This window comes from Vicugna pacos, chromosome 13 (genome assembly GCF_048564905.1).
Source record: "Vicugna pacos chromosome 13, VicPac4, whole genome shotgun sequence".
NCBI lineage: Eukaryota > Metazoa > Chordata > Mammalia > Artiodactyla > Camelidae > Vicugna > Vicugna pacos.
The window spans coordinates 3,333,767-3,353,174 of NC_132999.1; the positions used below are offsets into that span (position 1 = coordinate 3,333,767).

Sequence of the window (19,408 nt, forward strand, 5' to 3'; positions counted from 1 at the left end):
ATTTACGGCTTCTGCTGTCCCGCCTGCCCGTTCAAGCTGTTTCATTTCGTCAGCCACCCAAATCAAACCACCTGAAATAAAGCATCCGCAGTCCTGAAAAGGATGGAGTCAGCAAACCCATCCGACCCCGGTGGTAGCGTTGCTGGATTTAGCAAGCAAAAGTGCAGGACTCCGTGGGACCCAGTTATACTGAAATCATTGCTGTTCATCTAAAGTTTGGGGTTCTCTCTCTCTCTCTTTTTTTTTAATCTCCAAAGCCCACCTTGTGAAGAACGCAGAGGTTCTGTTCTGTAGTTTTACAGATCAGCTTCTGACCAGACCCTTGGATGGTCCAGGGGGCCTGGGTGCCCCCTAAGGGTTAGGTGAGGATTATTTTGTTTCTCAGTAGGAAAAATAGAAAGAAAATATTTTCCAGTGTCCTCTCGGCAGGCATTGGCCCGTTTCTCAGACTTCAGTCCTGTTCCTCCTCTCCCCCTTCCTGGCTCTCCAGGGCACAGGCCCGCCCCTGTCCTGAGGTCCCTTTTACACAGCCAGCCTCATCTGACATCCCCAGTGTTCTTGCCCACAGATGTTAAAACAAAAGTCACAACCAAGGCAACTACTTTTAGGGGGTCATAAATCAAATTGCGGCTGGGTCTTGAAGGGGTAGGAGCCATGACTTTCTGAAGTGCTGTTTATGTCTTCTGAAATGTAAAACAGCTTTGAAAACACCCAAGTTTTGCATTACTGTTATCTCCCATTAAAAAAAAGAGTCTGTCACCTTGGGAATTCGGTACTTATCTGTGACCGACAACTCTGAAAACCACCTCTGCAGGCTTGTCAGTTAAACCAAATGTTAAATGGAAAATATTTGGCGGGATTTAAAATTAGACCCGCACACATTACTTACAGATGTTTCCATGAAAAAACTTGAAACTGAACCACACCAAGTAATAAACTCCACAATGGTGTACTTTTTATACCCCAAGTTAATTTTTATTATATAAGTAGCCCTAAGAAGAAGGTATTGCATACTGCTTAAATTAAATACGGAGGAATGAAATCAGCAGTGTCCCTTTACAGCATATGGCCCAGCAAATCAAATTACAAAGCTTTCCACATCTCATTAACTGCAATGAGTACAGTGAGTTTTCTAATAAGTCACATCTTTTTCATGTGAGTGGTGAGCAGTGACTTATTGTAAGAATTCACAGGATGACCCTTGTGCTGAAATTAAGAACTAATCTAAAAGGGGCAGGGTCATCTGGTCAAGACTGATCATAACATTTCCTCATTATTGTTTTAGTTGGCATTGAAGCATATGTTTTCCTGGTGCCCCAGCTGAAAAATGCCTTTGATAATTTCACTGACAGCAAATAACACACACACTGCCATTTAATGAGTTCGGGCAGGATTAGCTGACAGTGAAGGATAGAGTATAAATGTTTTTATTAGAACTGATTTATTTTTTAGCTGCAAAAAAAAAAAAAAAGGAAAGAAACAGAAGAAGTCACATGGAGATGCTGAGCTGACCTCCCCTCATGATAGCCCTGGCAGTGAAACGGGCAAAGGGCAGGAGGTGCCCGGAGCCCAGGGCTGGCCAAGACAGTGCCTTTGGGCTGCAAACGGTCAAAGGCAAATACCAGCTGGAATCCACACTCAGATGTCGGGTTCCTGTTTTGCACAACAAGGAAAAAAATCCTTCTACAATTGCTCATCATGTGGCCTTTGGTGGAGATGAATTACCAATTTACAACCTCTTGTGTTTGGAGAGAAGCAAACTGTGCTCTTTTGAGGCGAGAATCAGGAACCTAAAATCATTCAAGCCTCCTTGTTTATAAGGCCAGAGTGAGGCCAAAAATCCATTTCCCTCTGTGCTCTAAGCCCTTTCAATGATGAGCCTCTCACCATCTGCACTAGTAAATATGGACTGGTGTGTGGATAACCATACACTGAGGAGAAGGGAAGAATGAAAGGATTTTAAATGGTTGCAAATTGCTCTCCTGCCGAGATAACAGCAGTTTGCATGTGAGCCTCAGTCGTTACACATTAAGAATGGGCATTTGGCTTCTTTTCATGCAGCTGTGAGAGAAGTGGTAGGTTTCGCAACGACTGGAGAGAAAAGGGGTCTGTTGTTCTTAGGGACACAGGCTTGCTAGTGGCATCTTGCCCAGAAGCTCTTTCTTCACAGCTCCCATCATGGGGACTGAAGACAGGCTAGGCAGACCAGTCCCCAGAACTGGAAGCAGAGGGGTCCCTGGAAGTGGGGAGGTGAGCCCTGAGATGGGAGCCTCAGGCTCAGCAGAGACCAGGGGAGCACCGACAGAGGCAAGGCTGGAAGATCTGATACAGCCTAGCAGGTAAAAAGTTATCCCTGAAGTCAAGGATTGTCTCCTGGGAGGATCTGGTGGCTTGAAGCTGGCCCCTCGGCACAAGGGGTTGTAGGGAATTCTGTCCTAGGAAGATGCAAAAGACCGACCGCATTAAGAAGGTAGGGTCAGTGGCGCAGCAGTGAGCAGCAGCCTAGAAAATCACCCAGAGCTGAGACTCGGAGGTCGCCTCCCAGACAGAAAGAAGCGACTCCCTGTTCTTAGCACAAAGTAACGTCACTCGGGGGAGCTTCAGGGTGACGACCCAGTGAACCGTGCAGGAGTCCCAGGAGCAGAAGGGCAGCCACGGAGAGCGGGGCGCCCTGCACACCGGCAGGTGCAGGGAGTAAACGCTCCCGAGCACGAGAAGGTCTGGGGTCCAGACACCTCAATAGGGCGCCCCAGCAGGAGGCAGCCTGCCGGAGCGGGAAGGTGGAACCTGAGTCGCCTGCCTCCCCTGTCAGGGCATGAAGAGCTGAGGGCAGCGGGCTCTGGGCAGCCAGGGGGCCTCTGAAGCATGGAGTCCAAGGAGGAGCTGGAGACAGCAACCAAAACTGAGCAAAGAATTTGCCACTGGGACCAGGCTCAGACACCCAGAAGGGGAGACTCTTAAGAAGCACCTGTGGCTGAACCTGTGGGAAGAGCCGTTTAGGGTGCCGAGCCTTCAGGAACGCCCGAGACAAAACGGTGGGAGGTTGAGGGGCTGCAAATTAAATGCCATCCCTGGTATAAAACACAACCCAGCCCCCGGTGGGGAGGGGTTTGTAGTTAGCACCCAAGCAACTGGAAAACTGCACTAGGTGAAGCCCGTGCTGGAACCTCTGTCATCTAACCTCACCCATCGGTCGTAGCTGAACCCGCCCACCTTCAGCTGCACGGTCCTGGCTACTTGACTGGAACCCAGACAGGGACAGTCCCTGAGGATTGCCAGATAACAGTGACAAGCCAACTCATATTTGCACAGCTTTACAGTTTGCAGAGTGTTGTCATAAGGTTTCTCGTTTGCCTTTCGTTACTACGCTGTGAAGACGGCAACTTAGCCGTAGCTAGGAAGCAAAAAAGCCGGGTCTCAGACCTCAGTCTGCAGATCCCAAGCCTGGTGGAGTTTTCGTTATAGCGAATCGTTTTCATGGACCATTCAGACAACACTTAAGTGCTCTGGCAGCCTGAGGAAATATGTAGGTTCCACTCTTGAGAGGACATACTCAAGGCTTGAGGCAAAGTTCTCCAGAAGAAACCATCCTCTCCTTATCTCCCTCAGAATCAGCCTATATCTAAAGTGTATGTGACGAGCCTTCTGCCTTTATTTCCTCCCTGATGGGGACAGACAGAGCAGTGTTGCCAAGAAAACATTCTCAGGACAGATGACTCTGAGGACCCCTCTCGGTAGCTGCTCATTGACTGCTTGGAATCAGAGCCATAGTTGCTTTTGTGGCGAAAGAAGATCATGAGGGGAAGCAAAATCACATCCAGACTTGCATGGCTTTTAAGCAGCATCAGCTGGGGATGGGCAGCTGGCCCACGGGGCCTGGAGCCGCCAGGTGGTGCCCTCTGTGCACACCTGGGCCCCGCTTCCCCAGTCCTTCCTCTTTATTCCAGCTCCACCGCCAGGGATGCTCAGAGTGTCGTCACCATCTGAAGGGAAGTAGAAAGCTCCCTCGTCTCTGCATTCTTGCCCCCAGCTCTAATGGGTGACCAGGACCCAGTATAAAGAGGGTTCTGGCTGAAGAAAGAAATGCTCTGGAAGAATGAAAGGTTGATTGTGCAAGCAGATTATAAAAATTCCGCTCCACGGAGGAGGCTGCAGCGGCCTCGTGTCCACCGCGGTTTCCTGAGCGCAGTGCAGGCAGACCGTGCTTTACGGTGCTTCGCTTTACTGCACTTCGCAGATACTGCGGTTTTGACAGATTGAAGGTTTGTGGAAACCCTGCCTTGTCAGATGATGGTTAGCATTTTTTAAGCACTAAACTGTTTTCTAATTAAGGTAGGCACATTGGATTTTTAGGCATAATGCTATTGCACACTTAATAGACTACAGTATAGTGTAAACATAACTTTTATATGTACTGGGAAACCAGAAGATTCATGTGACTGACTTTATTGCAATATTCGCTTTATGGAGGTCCGGAACTGGACCCACTGTATCTCTGAGGTCTGCCTGTACTGTGCACTCCTTATCCATTTACTGGAAGCAGCCAAGCGTAGTAGAGAAGGCCCAAGGCACCCCTGTGCAGATAATTGACATAAGGCACGAGACTTGTGTCAGTGAATAAGAAAAAGGTTTAAGCTCAGGAAAACATCCCTCCTGTTCCTCCGCTTCCTTCCCAAACCTCCCCAGTGCTACCGCTCGGCCCCTCGCTATGCCTTGCAGCCCTCCTTCGTTCCAGCCAGCGACGGCCTCTGGCAGTCCCACCACCCTCCTCCATGTCCCCTCCAAGCTGCTGCCGAAGCTTCCTGCGAGAACTGGGAGCATCTCCTTTGTGTCTTCTGTGCCGCCTCCCTGTCTTCCTTTGAAGATTCCTCTCGCTGACTCTAAGAAGACTTCGTGTGCAGTTGTCCTTCTGCACCTGCGGAGGACTGGTTCCAAGACCGCCCGCCCCTCTGCGGTGACAAAACGCGGCTGCTCAAGTGCCTGATATAAAGCGGTGCCGTGCCGTCGGCCTTCTGGAAACTGAGTGACTGCACTGCATTTCCCAACTGGCAGGTCACCAAAGCCCCTGACGGGTATGTTATTTACATATTGAAAAATTCATCAGTCATTTACAGGTTAAGATTCATACAATCTTAGTGGCTGGAAGGGACACCAGAATCATGGAATTTGCCAGTTTTCAAACACTTCTCTAGCTTATAACAACTTTCATCTGTAAAATGCAGGTTCCAGGCCTTCATTTCTAATGTTCTAGAAGTCTGCAGCTTGCTTACAGTCACACAGCAAGAGGGGACTAAAATCTGAGCCAGAGGGACAGCTTCCACCCTCGCCTCCATCAACCGTGTGTGCAGGTACCCGCAGAAGCCAACCTGCCTGCCTCCACCCCTCTCTGAGAATGCTAACCGATTGGAGACCAAGGAGCAATTCTTGTCTTTTATATCCTTAAGGACTTAATACAGTATTGGCTACTGGACTGTGTCTTCTTAATTGCAGGCACTCAGCATCCATCTCTTGTTCCACCCATCACCCCCCGGCCTTCGTGCTTTGCTTATGATGATGCCTGATAAATGCATCTGGATGAATGAATGAATGGAGAACCTCCCATTTTGGGTTATATCAATGGTACTGCTCACCAGGTGACTGGAGCCAGACTCCCTAAATCCCAGGCTAGGTTTCCCTCCAGACGTGTTCTCCTACGGTTTTGGTTCCACCACTAAATAGCTGCATCACTCAGCAGTTACACAGTCTTGCTGCACCTCCATTTCCTCATCTGTAAAATGGGGATAAAATAGTACTTACCTCCTAGGTTACTATCAAGATTAAATGGGAGAATCCATTAAAAGCACTGGGAACATTGCCTAGCAATACATGGCAAAATGCTCACTAAATATTAGCTATTGTCATTTTATCCTTCATCGAGCATAACCTTTGTCACACATCACTGTGATTCTTGTTTAATTTGCTGACTTTCCAGAAAGATTGTAACCTCACGTCTGTCCTGGTCTTATGCTCAGCATGGTGGTCTGGCAGGTGGTCTGGGGGCCAATAAATGTCTAAGTGCAGCCATGCAAGGAGGGGAATACTTTACAGCTGACACAGATTTCCCCAACCTTTGGACATTTTAAATAATAGTTTTAACTTGTGCTCCTACACCATTTAAGAAGCAGGCGGGGGACCCTATTGCAAAGTGGTTAAGAGCCACAGACAGCAAAGCCAGAGAGAATGGATCTGAATCCCAGCTTCGCCACTTACCAGAATGCAACTTTGTATCACTTAACTTGTGAGCCTCTATTTCCTCATCTGTAAACTGGGAACAATAATACTAATAATAGTACCAACCTCAGAGGGGTTTTATAAAGATTCGATGAGTTAATGTTTGAAAGTCCTTAGCTGCTCTCATGACCATCATCATCATCACTTGTAAGAACGTGACCCAAAGAAGACCTGAGAAAGGAAAAAAACGTATGCAGCTTTGCACTTAAAGGAAAGCATTTTGCAGCAAATACAGAGAATTCGTGGGATGGCTGAAAGGCAATGTTCCAAATAAACACAGTGCTGTGCCATTAATATACTGTCACAATATTTTAGGTTCACACAGTCAAGGCCACGCTTGCGGTAGGGGGTTATGGGAGGAGGGTTTCAGAAGAGTGTCTGCTTTGCAATGTGCCACCATTGCCTTGCCCACCCGCTTTCTCCACAAACCCTGCTCTCCAATTAGGTGGAAATATATCTACAGCCCAGCAACTCTCCTTGAGACCTGATGTGACCGGGACCACCCTTCCCTCCTCGCCAGCTCCTCCTGACGTGGGTGTTGTCATCACCGCAGTTCAAGGGCCCTTCAGGAACCTAGGGCGGCTGTTTGCTTCTTGGCTGCTGTGCCTCCAAAGGCACAGGGCCTCAGAGAAGCCCAGCTGCCCAGACGACAGCCGCCTCCCCACTGGGCCTCCCCATCGCTGGACCACAGGTCCCCAGGGATGTCCCAGAGCACTGCCGCCGGGCCTCTCCAGCATCCCCCTACCCCACTTTCAGCAGGAGGTGGGGGTGCGACTTCACCCTCTGACTGAGGAGGGCGGGCGGCAGGACTCAGCTCTGGGACAATGGGGGACTCTGACACTCCAAGAAACCTCAGGAATCTTAGGGAAGGAATCTTAGGTCTCAGAGCAGCTGAAGAGCAGAAATGGGGTCGGAGGAAGGAATGCGAGAGCTTTACATGTTCTGCTTTCTGTTTTAATTAGATACAGTTGACATACAATAAGATGTCAGTTTCAGGTGTACAACACAGTGATCTGACATTTACACACGTTGTGAGATGATCGCCATGGTAAGTCTAGCAACCATGTCCCCATGCAGTTACTACAATATTATTGACCATATGCTTTATGTTATGTATTACATCCCTGTGGCCTATATGTGGTTTTCATTCCGTTTCCGCACAAAGGCTTCCCCTGCAGCCCAAAGCAGTAAGGTGATGTGAAGCTCACCGCATGTAGTCACAGACTGACTTTAAAAGTATTCGTGATTCGCCAGCTCACCACTATCTACCTACCTCAAGATTAGATGCTGTCCCTATCTTACCATCCTCTTATAAGAGGCTAAAATCAAAATCTCTTCATGGGTGAATTTAATCTCTCTAGTTGTGACCAGGTGCTGTGGTTTATTATCGTAGAGTTCTCTATTCTAGCATTTGCTTAACCTGCCTATCTAGTTTGTTACATGCATTCATTTTTCTATCGCAAGTCCTATGTTAGGTTTGGGAAGAAAATCGCAGGGGAACCTGTCGTGGTTCTATTACAATCAGTACCTTACTTGTTGCATCCGTTGTATATCAGGACCTTTTGCCATTTAATACCCAGCCTCCCCCTTACACTTACACACACACTAACATGGGTCTCTGACGATACATCGTAAATGGGTCAAATTCACTCAAGATCCACGGATTTTACATAATACTATTAAATACTAGTACACCTATTTTAATCATCTTATGTTACAAGATGTTAATCAGTGAATCTCATTTCCTTGGGATGGCCAAACTATCGCATCATGAGACAACACGAATGCTGACGCGGACGCCTGGCTGCCAACAGAAGTTACAGGAAGGGTCTCGGGAGGGACCCAGAATGTGGTCCATGCAGTTTCTCACTTGATAGAGCAGCATGGAAACTTCGCTCCTCATTGCCTGACCCTGGTGGGCCCATTCCGTCTATATACCATACAATTTTTAAAAAATTTTTAAGATGGATAATGGCCCTCTTTAAATTGGCCATGCAGTGGTATAAAGGCTGAAATGAAAATTCCTCATGGCCTTCCCATGAGCGGCATCACACTCTCTGGAGAGAGAGGCAGGGGAAGGCTGGGGATACGTGTGCTGGAGTGTGCTGGGCTCATGGCACCACTCTTCTGGGATACCAGACAGGTGCAGGTCTCTTGAAGCCAGCTGGAGTCCAAGGTGAGCTGCTTCACAAACACTCAGCCGTTATATAATCAAATGTTTGGAAAAGCACTTAGACATCATATGTTGTGGTGGTAACTCAGCGGAAGCTTCTGCTCCTGTGAAGAGGGACTATGTGGGAATGGAGTGATGTTGTGGGGCGGAAAGAGCCCTGCCCCACGCCGCAGGCACACAAGAAGGCCCCCTCGACGGGGTAGGCGCCCAGTCGGGCCCAGAATGATGATGGCGTGCCCAAGAGAGGTCCGGCTGGTACCCAGATTGTCTTCAGACTCCTCGATGCCTCTGGGTTCGAGTCAGGCTTCTTGATTCAGGACTCTCCCTGGGCTTACTATCCACCAGACCTTCTAGGACCAACCCCTACACTTACGCCTCCAGCCCCTTCTTGGCCATTTGCTCGAAAGCCGAGGAGCATGCCAAGACATCCGGGGTATATGGACTGTTTGCCTCCACTGGTTCCCTAGGTTTTGTATGACATCTCCCTAGAGCCTCTCACAAGCCACAGAGACATCCTCCGGCTCAGGAAGCTCTCCTGCCAGAACATGACATCAGTTCTCCATCACTACCACTTGGTGATTGTTCTTCTTGTAACGTCGTTTCCTATCAAAGCGTTGCCCTTAAAAGGACTTCAGCCGCCGAACTTCCTGTGATTGCATCACACCCTGAACGCCACGTGCTAGCACCTGTGCCATCTGGCAGCCATCCTGGGTCAGGGGCTGGGCACCGAGGCCGAAAACCGGCTCTACCTCACACCGCCCAACACACGCCCTCCCACGCTCTTCTGCGGTGCGTGATGCAGGGCTGAGTCATCGGCCAGTTGGATGCCTCCCGGACCCACACTGCCGAGTCATCCGAACAGCATTCACAGCCGTTGCGGCTGGCTCAGCAACAATTTAACGCCGTGAAATGCATCCTTCAGCAGGATTACCCAGTCTCCTAGCCCGAGATTTATAATGTTCACTGAAACAGATAATGTATCTTTTTAATGAAAGGACAAAAACAACATGATTATTTACCTAGAGAAGAGGACAGACCTCTGCCAGCCCAGGTGAAGACGCTGGGCCCTGGGGTGTGATTTTCCCGATTACACAGAGCTTTCGGATCGGGCTGGTCGAAAGGACACTTTGTTCCCCTCCTTGTTGTCATGATTGCTCTGCTGAAGCTAATCACCCTCTAATCCGTTAGAAGCCCAGACAAGAAACAGAAGAGAAGAAGGTGCAATGGCTTCTGCCGGCTGTCCTAGCCCTGTGGGAATCCCTGATTAAACCTGGCGCCAGGGCCGCGCTGCAACGTGCCCTCCGCGAGCGCACAGGCCTCGTCCGGCTTGTTTACTAACGTGTCTGCACCGCCTAGATGAGCTCCTGATGCACTGTGGTCACTTAAAAAGTATTTGCTCAATGAAGCCGTGAATGAACGAATGGACAAACCAGGCCAGGGTCATCCACAGCAGCAGAGGGGCCCAGTGTCATAGCGGACAGAATCTGCAATTGAAATAAAACGCCTTAGGCTGAGTCCCAAGTTGTCTTCTTTTTTTAACTGACACATAGTCAGTTTACAGTGTGTCAACGTCTGGTGCACAGCATAATGTTTCAGTCATACGTATACATGTACGTATTCCTTTCCATAGTCCTTTTCATTATAGGTTACTACAAGGTGCTGAATATAGTTCCCTGTGCTGTACAGGAGAAACCTGTTGTTTTTCTGTTTTATATGTAGTAGATAGTATCTGCAAATCTCAGACTCCCAATTTATCCCTTCCCACCCCCGAGTCTTCTGACTGCACGCACTTGAGTAAATTACCTGATTTCTCTGAGCTATTTCTCCACCATAAAATGGAAGTAACAGAAATAGATATTCCACAGGGCTACTTTATGGATTAAATGATAAAGGTTGTGTGAGTGTATTTCATAAAGTACCAGTTGCCCACACTTGTAATCTGGAAGTTACCCTGGATCCCGCTGACTCGCCCACCCCCACGCTCCTAATATTTCCCATCTCCGCTTCCTCCCCAGCCCCGCCACCGCTGCCTTGGCTGTGGTTCTCATGACTCATCACCCAGACAGCTGGTCCCTTCCTAATGGGTTTCCTGCCTTGAGCCCGGCTCTTCTACAGCCCCCTCTGCCAAAAGCTTCATGGGTAAGGAACCCCTACAATTGCACAAAAGGGCCTCCCCATTTGAGGTTTAATGCTCTGTGATTGCCATCTTGAAATTCTTCATAATTTCGTGTTTTGGAAGTGAAGTCCACGGGTCAACAGACCACACACTGGGGGCTTAGGGCCTCGGCTCATCTTGGCAAATTAAAAAAATACCGTGACAGACTGAGGGACTGCAGAATAAAGGGAAAACTCTATATTGTAGTACCTTTGTCAGCACTATTTTTTCTTGGTTTTTTTGTTTTGCCCGGGGCACCGGTGGCTGGGCCCGGCTCCTGGTATGATGCTTCCAGAGCCTGCACCTGAGCATCTCACTCACCTGGAGTCTCCTTCAGCACCTTCCCATCACACGCAGCATAAAGCTGAAGCTTCCTGGCCAGAACCCCGTACTCTTCCTCGTCTGGCCCGTGCTGACTTCCTTAGCCTCATCCCCTTCCTCTCACCCCCTCTCCCTCCTTCTTGGCCATCGTGAAATATTAGCAGCTGCCCGAACGTGCCCTGCTGCCTTCTGTCACCGGTCCTCACATATCCTTCCCTCTGTTGCCATTCCCCTCCCCCGACCTTCATCTGACTGTGATCACTCAAGCTCCGCTTCCTTCCATGACCCTCACGGACCACCCCCAGCCCCCCGGGCTGAGCTGGGTGCTCCTCCACTGTGCCCTGACAGCGAGCCTCTCTCCCCACCGGAGGAACCTTATCACGGCCCTTATCACTCTGTCCTATAATCATGGATGTTCCTACCAGACCTCTCATCAGACTCATGCCATGTGGTCCTGAGAACAGGGACCGTGTCTCCTGTGATCGTCTATTCCTAGCACCAGGCAGAGTGTCTGGCACTTTAGAGGGAACTGTATTCAATATGAAGCCAGACATGCTGGCTCTGTCTGCTCGTTCCCTCCTCTGCCTGCTTAGCAAGATGATCAGAATCACACAAGTCACTTTCACAGCAGCCACTGTCCCCTGAGAGAGGAGTCTTAATACCAGAGGTGCCCAAGACACCATTTTAAGCCTGTTTTATAGACCTCCCACTTTCTGACCACGTCACCTTCAGTGTGCCCATGGGTTTCAGCCCTTGCTGAGCCAACCCCAGCCACAGAAGTCGGGGGTAGGAGACCTAAGGCTCCTGTTGGTAAACAAACAACTCATCTTTACTTTTCAGCATATTCTTAAAGGTCTAGCATCTCAAGCCCAGGACCCGGATCTTCCCCCCATCACGTCCCATGGAGATCAGCGCCCCCTATCATGGGATTCACGGTCTTACACCTGGAACCTCAGCATAAGCTGGTCCATCGTCTGGTCCACACCCATCACCTTACAGTTTCAGGAGGCCAAGTGGCTGCCGACCCCTGGGCCCATGCTCCCTCCACGGCTCCATACAGTCTCTTGTGAACTGGGAATATTATTTCCTAGCTTTTAATTCACCCTCTTACCCATCTCTCTTTGAAGATCAAGGTCATGCCTCTGGGTTTCTTTTTCTCAGATCTCTAGAATGTTATCTATTGAATTACCTAGTGACTCAGAACCTACAAGCCTGTACTAAGGTGATCCACGATTCTGGCATTCTCCCCTGTCACTTCCCACCGGTGCTTCCCCCAGCCCCTGCATGCCCATCGGGTGGTGTAGTAAGAATTGGGAAGAGGAGGGGTGAGACCGTTGATAGCTATCAGCGATGAGACAATACAGCCGACTTCACTAAAGTACGGCGGGGGGTGGGGGCAGTGGTGAAGAAGTGATGCTCACTGACAGGCAGCACTGACAGTGTCCACACAAGCCACATGCAGTCTCTCTCTAAGCCAGCTGCTCACTGGCTTTTGGGGGCAAAGTAATTACTTCTACCATGATTTCATGAGGAATCCCCTTCTTATCCCACCCCCATTAATGGATGAGCTAAGCCTGTAGGTTTCTGTTCCAGGCAGAGAGCAATCTGCAAATCTGAAGCTTTCCAAAGAGACTGGAAATGGGTAGTTTTATCGTACACATCCCCAGTCACCTTTCTTACAGCCCTCAGGTGTCAGAAATGTCAGTAAATATTCTTTTCAAGAAAAACAGGAGCCCCTAAATCTGACCTCCCTCCTCACCACCCCCCTCCCCACTGTCTGCATCCCCCAGGCACATTCCACACTCAGAGCAATGTGGCCAGGAGAGAGTTAGGCCGTTTCGTGTGATGTGATATGGCCTGCTCAACTTTTGCATAGCAAATTCGGCAAACAGAGTTTTAAGCATTCAATTCTACTTCTACAGCTTCTTAAAATTCCCTGCAATATAATTATACTGATGGGAATGCAGAAAGATAATTGCTTTTAGAGGAAAGTTTCTCCTTTGTTCCATGTTCATCTGGCTTCCAGAAATGGAACAAGAGCCCTTGAACAGCAGAAATACACATCCATGTGTCTCTAGTTATCATTTATTTACAAAGATAGACCTTGACAAATGTAATTTGTTCAATAAAATTAAAAGGATGCACGATAATTCACTTAGACAAAGAGACTTGAAAGGGGACGTCATCGACAGCCGGGCCGTCCATCATTCCAAATGATCAGCTGACTTTGAAGAAGTGGCAGGTGTTCCCCTTTTGGAATGCAGCATTGAAATAGTATTTAGAAGGGGGGGGGAGAGCTAGGAATTGGAGCAATTCTTTATTCAGGCAATAATTATACAAATTAGATCTATGAAAGCCAGAGAATGACTATGCCTTGAACCCTGTCTGTGTGCATTGAACAATGGGGAAATTAATAATTAAATCTATTACATATGCTCATAATTCAATACAAAGGATACCTCCATAGTTCAAACACTCCTGTATTTTCATTTGAATGAGGCTTTCACACATTCTCCTCATTATATATGTATTATATTTTAAATTTAACAGCTTATTTTGTTGCCTTTATGTTTGAATTAATAAGGGCACACTTTAATGCACTAATGGGGGATTGCATTAGCCGGCTCTGCAGACATAACTTTGAAAAATCTTCAGTTTCCTGAGGGTGAAATCAATTTGCCCCAGAACGTGTCGTCTCACAGACACATCTGGAACCTTGGAAGAACAGCTCCCCTCTACAAGCTTCTGATTGGGTCTCTGTATCTGAAAGAGGATCCCCAGAGTAGAAACATTTGCTACATTGACCCGACCCATCGAGATCAAATTCTGGATCTGGCAACCTCTTAGCCAGCTGACATGGCTTCCCCGCCTGGCCCATGTTATTTTTCCAGAGAGCAAAAATAATTTGCTTATGAAAAAGTAAAGGTTTATTTTCAATCCAATCATTCATTTTCCATTTTTTGCGTTCCCTGTTTCCCTCTGGCTCCTTCATATCCGTATTTTTAACTCTTCATATGACCTCTGAACCAGGAAGGGTGGCAAAGAAAGGGAAGTTAGAGAAGGAGAGAGAGAGAGAGAAAGGAACGCATATCTTACGGTGGGTGATGTTGGGGTGCAGGAGGGGGCGCCACAGTTGCCAGGGTGTGAGGTGCCAATTAACAGCTCTGGAATGACTGGGGTTCCAGGACAGGCGGAACACTGGGTAACCCAGAGCACTGAAATCCAAGGGAGCAAAATGAGTTCACAAAGCGGGGGCCCCAGTTACCAAGAAAATAGAGTGACTCCACTGGCGGGATTCGGTGCTAAAGACGTAAGCAAGGCAAACAGCTCAGAGAAGAGACAAAGGAGTCAGTAGCTGAGACAGAGAAAGACAGGAAGCCTAACCAAATGCTCCTATTTCGGTGCGAAGCGGCTGCCAGCACCCCGGCCGCCCAGGCAGGCAAGGAGGCACATGCTGCTGCCACCACTGCAGGATGACGAGGAGGTCTGTGCCTTCGGAGGAGCACCAAATCCAATGATGCTAATTGCATTGCAGATTTCTAGCATCATTAGCAATTCTTAAAATTACATTTGCCCTGCTTAAGTTCTCTATTTCCAGCTTGGCCTATGGAGGGGGCAGGTCTCTGAAGGGGATATGGGTTACAGAGAAATTCAATCGGACACTTCAGCTTCAGGTGTGCAGGTGGAGGCTGGCCGGTGGGGATTCACGGACCAGGAAAAAAAAAATGCTTGTTTGTCTTATTTTAAATGCTGATTGCCGGGAGAATAAACAAAACCGACAGCTAAATGGGCCTTAAAGGAACACTGGGAATTTTGGAAAGAAAAAAAAAGCCTTACCGAATGACGGTCGGAACTAGCCCTGTGGGTCCTATGGTGACAGGCACCATCCAAACACCCCGAGCGATGGAGTAACTTGCATTTGAAATAGTTGGTGCAGAAAAAACCGCTTCTTCTCTCTCCTTTCGTTTGTTTTCATTTAAGACAAATGAATAAAATCCAGATGAGTTGATGTTTTTGCTTTGTTTGTTTGTTTCCTTAAAGAGAACATACTTGCTCATTAGGAAAGCTAGACAGTCAGCTCCGGAAACAAAAGCCCCAAGACCATATCTCTTTTTTGCAAGGACACTTTGCCCCGACACATCCCAGCTCAAGCATCTCAGTACTGTTGGGAAGGGAAGGGACATCCTGGTCGAAGAGCAGAGGTCAGAACCCGCCTCTCCCCAGGCTACCGGCTCCCGACACTGGGGCAGGGCTCCGAGCAGATGGGACTTGCACCGTGGAGAAGCCACCAACGCCACACCTCCAGGATGTATCCCCTATGCTGATCTACCAAAAGAAGGGAGGCCAGCTCCTGGGCATATTTTTTATATCATGTAATTAAATACATACACATAGTATCTACACATACACACAAGCGTATACACACAGACACTTAGAAATGAATGTTGTATATACCAGCTCTACATATACACACACACACATAGAAGGGATGTACAGCTTTTGATTGGGTCATCTTTTCACAGTAATTAAGCCAGTTTTAATACGATACTGTTGATGGCTGTTGGCCATCTTTTGCAGAGAAGAAATAAAGTGAGTGTCTCGCACTAGAGGCTGGCTGTCTGGATCAGTCGCGTTTGTAGTTATTTATTCATTAACAAGCCTAGTTCTCTGCCCAGGGCCGAGGACCACAGGGTCAGGAACACTGAAACCCTGGCAGCAAGTCCGGGTCTCCCGCTGACTGTCACGGAGGGTCGTCGGATCTGTGTGAGGGGTTTATGATCTGCGAAGGACCGGAAGAAGGGTTTGCCTCTTGTCAGACAGGATCACAGCAAGAACCCAGGCCCATCTGTTCTGCCCATAGAATGACGAGGTGACCAACGCCAGGCTGGTGAGCCTTCGGAGCTGCCTGGAGTACCGATGGGCGCGCCAGACCAGGCCGGGGAAAGCTGGATGAGTGGCGGGAGGTCCCCCTTCTGTATCCAAGTCTCCTCATCTACGGAGTCAAAGAAGATAACTGCTTGTCTATCCCATAATATCAGCAAGATAAAAACACAGAGAGGTTTACTCAGATGTGAGGTGTGGACAGTGTTACTATTTTAAACTCCTGCAAGGAGGGTCGTACACCTTAAACGAACACAGTGTTACAAGTCAATTACATCTCAGTAAACCTGGAAGGGATAAAACCAGGGCAGCCATTCTCCAACAGGACATACATGATCTCTGCAGGACAAAAATTTAAATAAGGCTTTTCTTTATATCTTTGGCGGCAAAAGGTATTTAGAGGCAAAGAAATGCTTGGTTTCATTTTTAGTCAAAGGGATGGTTTACACAGTCTCACACTGAGAAATCTTTACAAACTCACAAAAGCTGAGCAATGGACTTGCCACATGCAGCTGCATTCCAATGAGATGGTACAGCAATACTGGGTGTCCCAAAATATTTTTTGAAAGGAAGGGGCCTGTGTGAAATCCCCCACCGTCCACACGAGGAAACCGATGTGCCACAGGGTTGCACCACTTACCTCCGGCGGCACGGCTACATCAGGAATCCCTCTTCAAGAGTCCCGGGAGGAGAGAGGGGGAAAAGAGTACGCCAGTTAACCCTCTCTTCCTTTCTACCAAGGAAAGGAGGTGACATCGTGGCACATACAACAAAGGAAAACACTCCTAATTCAGGGAAAGTGACTCCTAACCTCAGACTGGGGGGTGGGAGGGGCAGGCACTTCCGGAAGCCTGCGAAATCAGTCTGCGAGGCCAGAGCAACGGCTTTGATCTGATCGTGCTAGCAGCCATCACACTTGAGCCCTCCTTACCTGCCAGGAGGGCACCTCACAGGCGTGCTAGTTCGTAACCTCCACCACTGCCCTATGACGTCGGCGGCAGTATTCCCATTGTACAGAACAGGAAACTGAGGCTCAAGAAGCGAAGCGGCTCGCCCCCAGTCCCAGAGCTCTCGGCCGCAGAGGCAGCTTTCAGACACTGCCAGGTCCGCAGCCACGGAGCCTGGTTCTTGTAACCCTTCCTGGTCCTCCGTTTCCCTTTTTCTTCCGCCAACTCTTCACGCTCTGTCTGGCGTCTCTTTGGCTTCACAGCTGAGGCTTAATGTAGTTGAAGTTTCCATCCACTTGCCAGGCCTGCACTCCTAGGACGTTGTACTCACCGGTAAAAGGCAACTTCAGGGGCATAAAAGAGAGAGAGAGAGGAGAAAGAAACTGCCCTTACCCTCAAATCACGTCCAGATCTGACAGTCACGGTGAACAGGAAAAGAATACCTGAGGTGTGCTTTCCGCCCAGAGAAGGAAGGAAAGGGGCCACACTTGGCTTAATTTCTGATTCTGCAGGGTCGGGGAGTGGAGGGATGTCTTAGTGTGGGGAGGGGGTCCCTCCCTGATCTGCCGGGTCCAGCTCAGCGGGCGGTCCTCGAAGGAAGGAGCGGAGATCTGAGGCCTGAGAACCAGCGGCGCCCAGAAGCCATTTGTGCGGACGGGGCAGAAGAAACGGGCGCGGTGTCGAGGGCGATGCAGACCGGGACGTGAGAGGACGGCGGTTGACTGAAACGGGGAAGCTTTATTGCGGTTTGAGAGGCACCTGAGAACCTGGGCGGGATCCGGGGGAAGGGAGCCCCGCCCGCCTCCAGGGGGCGCTCGCGGCGGCAGGGCCGAAGGGCACGCGGGTCCGGGACGCGCCTGGCGGAAGAGCCTCGCGACACCTTCTCCAGGCACGGAAGCCCCCGCGGCAGCCTCTCTATGCCTTTCGGCGGCGCCCATCAGGCAAGCATGATTGGTATCACGTCTGCAGCCTTTTAACACTAGAGAGATGAGGAGGTCCATTTAGCGACCCCAAACCCTTGGAGCGGTGCCACTCAAAGCAAATGAACCGTTAATGACACGGGGGGCGCCGGCGGGGGCGGGGGCGGGGGGCGACGGAGGAGGAACAGACACCCTCGGCCCTTCGGCGTTTCCAGCGCTGGGTGATCCCAGCACCAAATGGGGCATCACTCCCATCGCCGGGCAGGACGGCACCGGGCTCTCCCCTAGAGAGGAGCCGTCCTTCGGCTGGGAGGACAGCGTGGCGAGAGGCGGCCGCAGCCGGAAGGAACCCTGACCCTGCGTGGAAACCCCGAGAACGCCGCGGCGCCGCGGAGAGTCCTCCCCGGCTGCGACCGCGCCTCGGGCCGCGAGGATGTTCCTTTGGCGCCACCTAGTGTCTGTGGCGGGGACAACGCCCTGGCCAGGGCTGCAAGGACAGGCTGACTCCCGTCCTGGGACCTCAGACTCAGGCCCCCGACCTTGGAATAGGCCTGTCATCTTGTGGACCAGTAACACCCTTCGGCTGAGCAAGAAGTCTCCCAAGACCCCTGTTCCTGTTGCCATCAAAGCGAAACAGAAAATTTGCCAGAATGAGTGGAATAAATGAGGCTCCCTTTCGATGAGACATCCATGAGGTGATGTCTGGTTTTTCCTAAATACAATGGCAAGTCCATAATTAATTCATCTTGAAAAAAAATACTGATGCTGTCATCGTACAAACATGAGTCCCGAGCAGAACTGAGCCTTAGACCATCTGGAGGGGCTGCCTCTGAGAAACACTGAATTAGAACTTTGGGTGGGACAAAGAAGATTTTTACTTTTTATTTAATGGTAGATGGAAGACCTCCAGGGAGAGATCCCGCAGTGCAATGGAAAGAACAGGGATCAGGGAGCCAGGATTCTAAGGTTCCGACATTGGCTCTGCCCCCAGTTATCTGTGAGACCTGGACCAGGGCACCGAGTTTTTACCTCTCACAACAATGAAAGATCTAGATTGTTATCACTAAGTGATGGACGGAAAAAGAGGGGCTTCAGGAGGTTACTTGCGGTCAGAGAGCAGGTCAGTGTCAAAGCCAAGCTTCAAAACCAGGGCTGCCCAACTCTAAAGAGCACATTCCTTTCACACAAGACATTGACTCCCTGTGTGCTTGGCTTCCCCGTCCACAGCATGACGGGGCCGTGCCAAGTGGTCCCTTGGTCCCTTCCACAATCAGCAAACCCTGACCTAAGGTCTACTCGTCCCTCAAAACTCACTTTTAGTGCTCACAAACTCCATGGTGATAACAAAAGGGCCTTTAAAAACCTGAAGTCCCACCTCTAAAAACCATCGGATTTTATTTTCAGCTATGGGCAAGAGAACACCGAAACATGTGTCGGAACATCAAACCTCCTTTGAAATTTAGGATGGAGGGGAAAGAGTAAATCTGCAGGGGCCAGAGTGACAACTTATGGGTCTGTGGCAGAAACCAGACATGCTGGGCACAGCTTATCTCTTGAGCCACTGGCCTCCCAGGGGATAATTGCCTTCTGATAATTGTGTAGACTTGATAAATACGTGAAACCAAGCAGTGAACAGTTTATCAGGCTACCAGTTCAGATCTGGACAGAACTAGATTAAAGAGTCAGGCACATTTGCAATAACCTCAAAAATAAACCCTTCCTATCAGAGACAGTTTATCTC

The 19,408-nt window shown here is 49.4% G+C and overlaps 1 long non-coding RNA gene across 2 annotated transcripts; it reads right to left on the minus strand.

Moving 5' to 3' along the window:
* Positions 1 to 13,022: 13,022 nt before the first annotated feature.
* Positions 13,023 to 17,776, minus strand: LOC140700865 (uncharacterized). Of its 2 annotated transcripts, none has more exons than XR_012079585.1 (3): positions 16,441 to 17,776; positions 14,757 to 15,912; positions 13,023 to 13,169 (listed from the first exon to the last, which is right to left on the minus strand). It is a non-coding gene; the product is annotated as an uncharacterized lncRNA (long non-coding RNA). The 2 variants fall into 2 exon arrangements; XR_012079584.1 differs by lacking the exon at positions 13,023 to 13,169 and adding an exon at positions 13,724 to 14,134.
* Between the last annotated feature and the right edge of the window lie 1,632 nt (positions 17,777 to 19,408).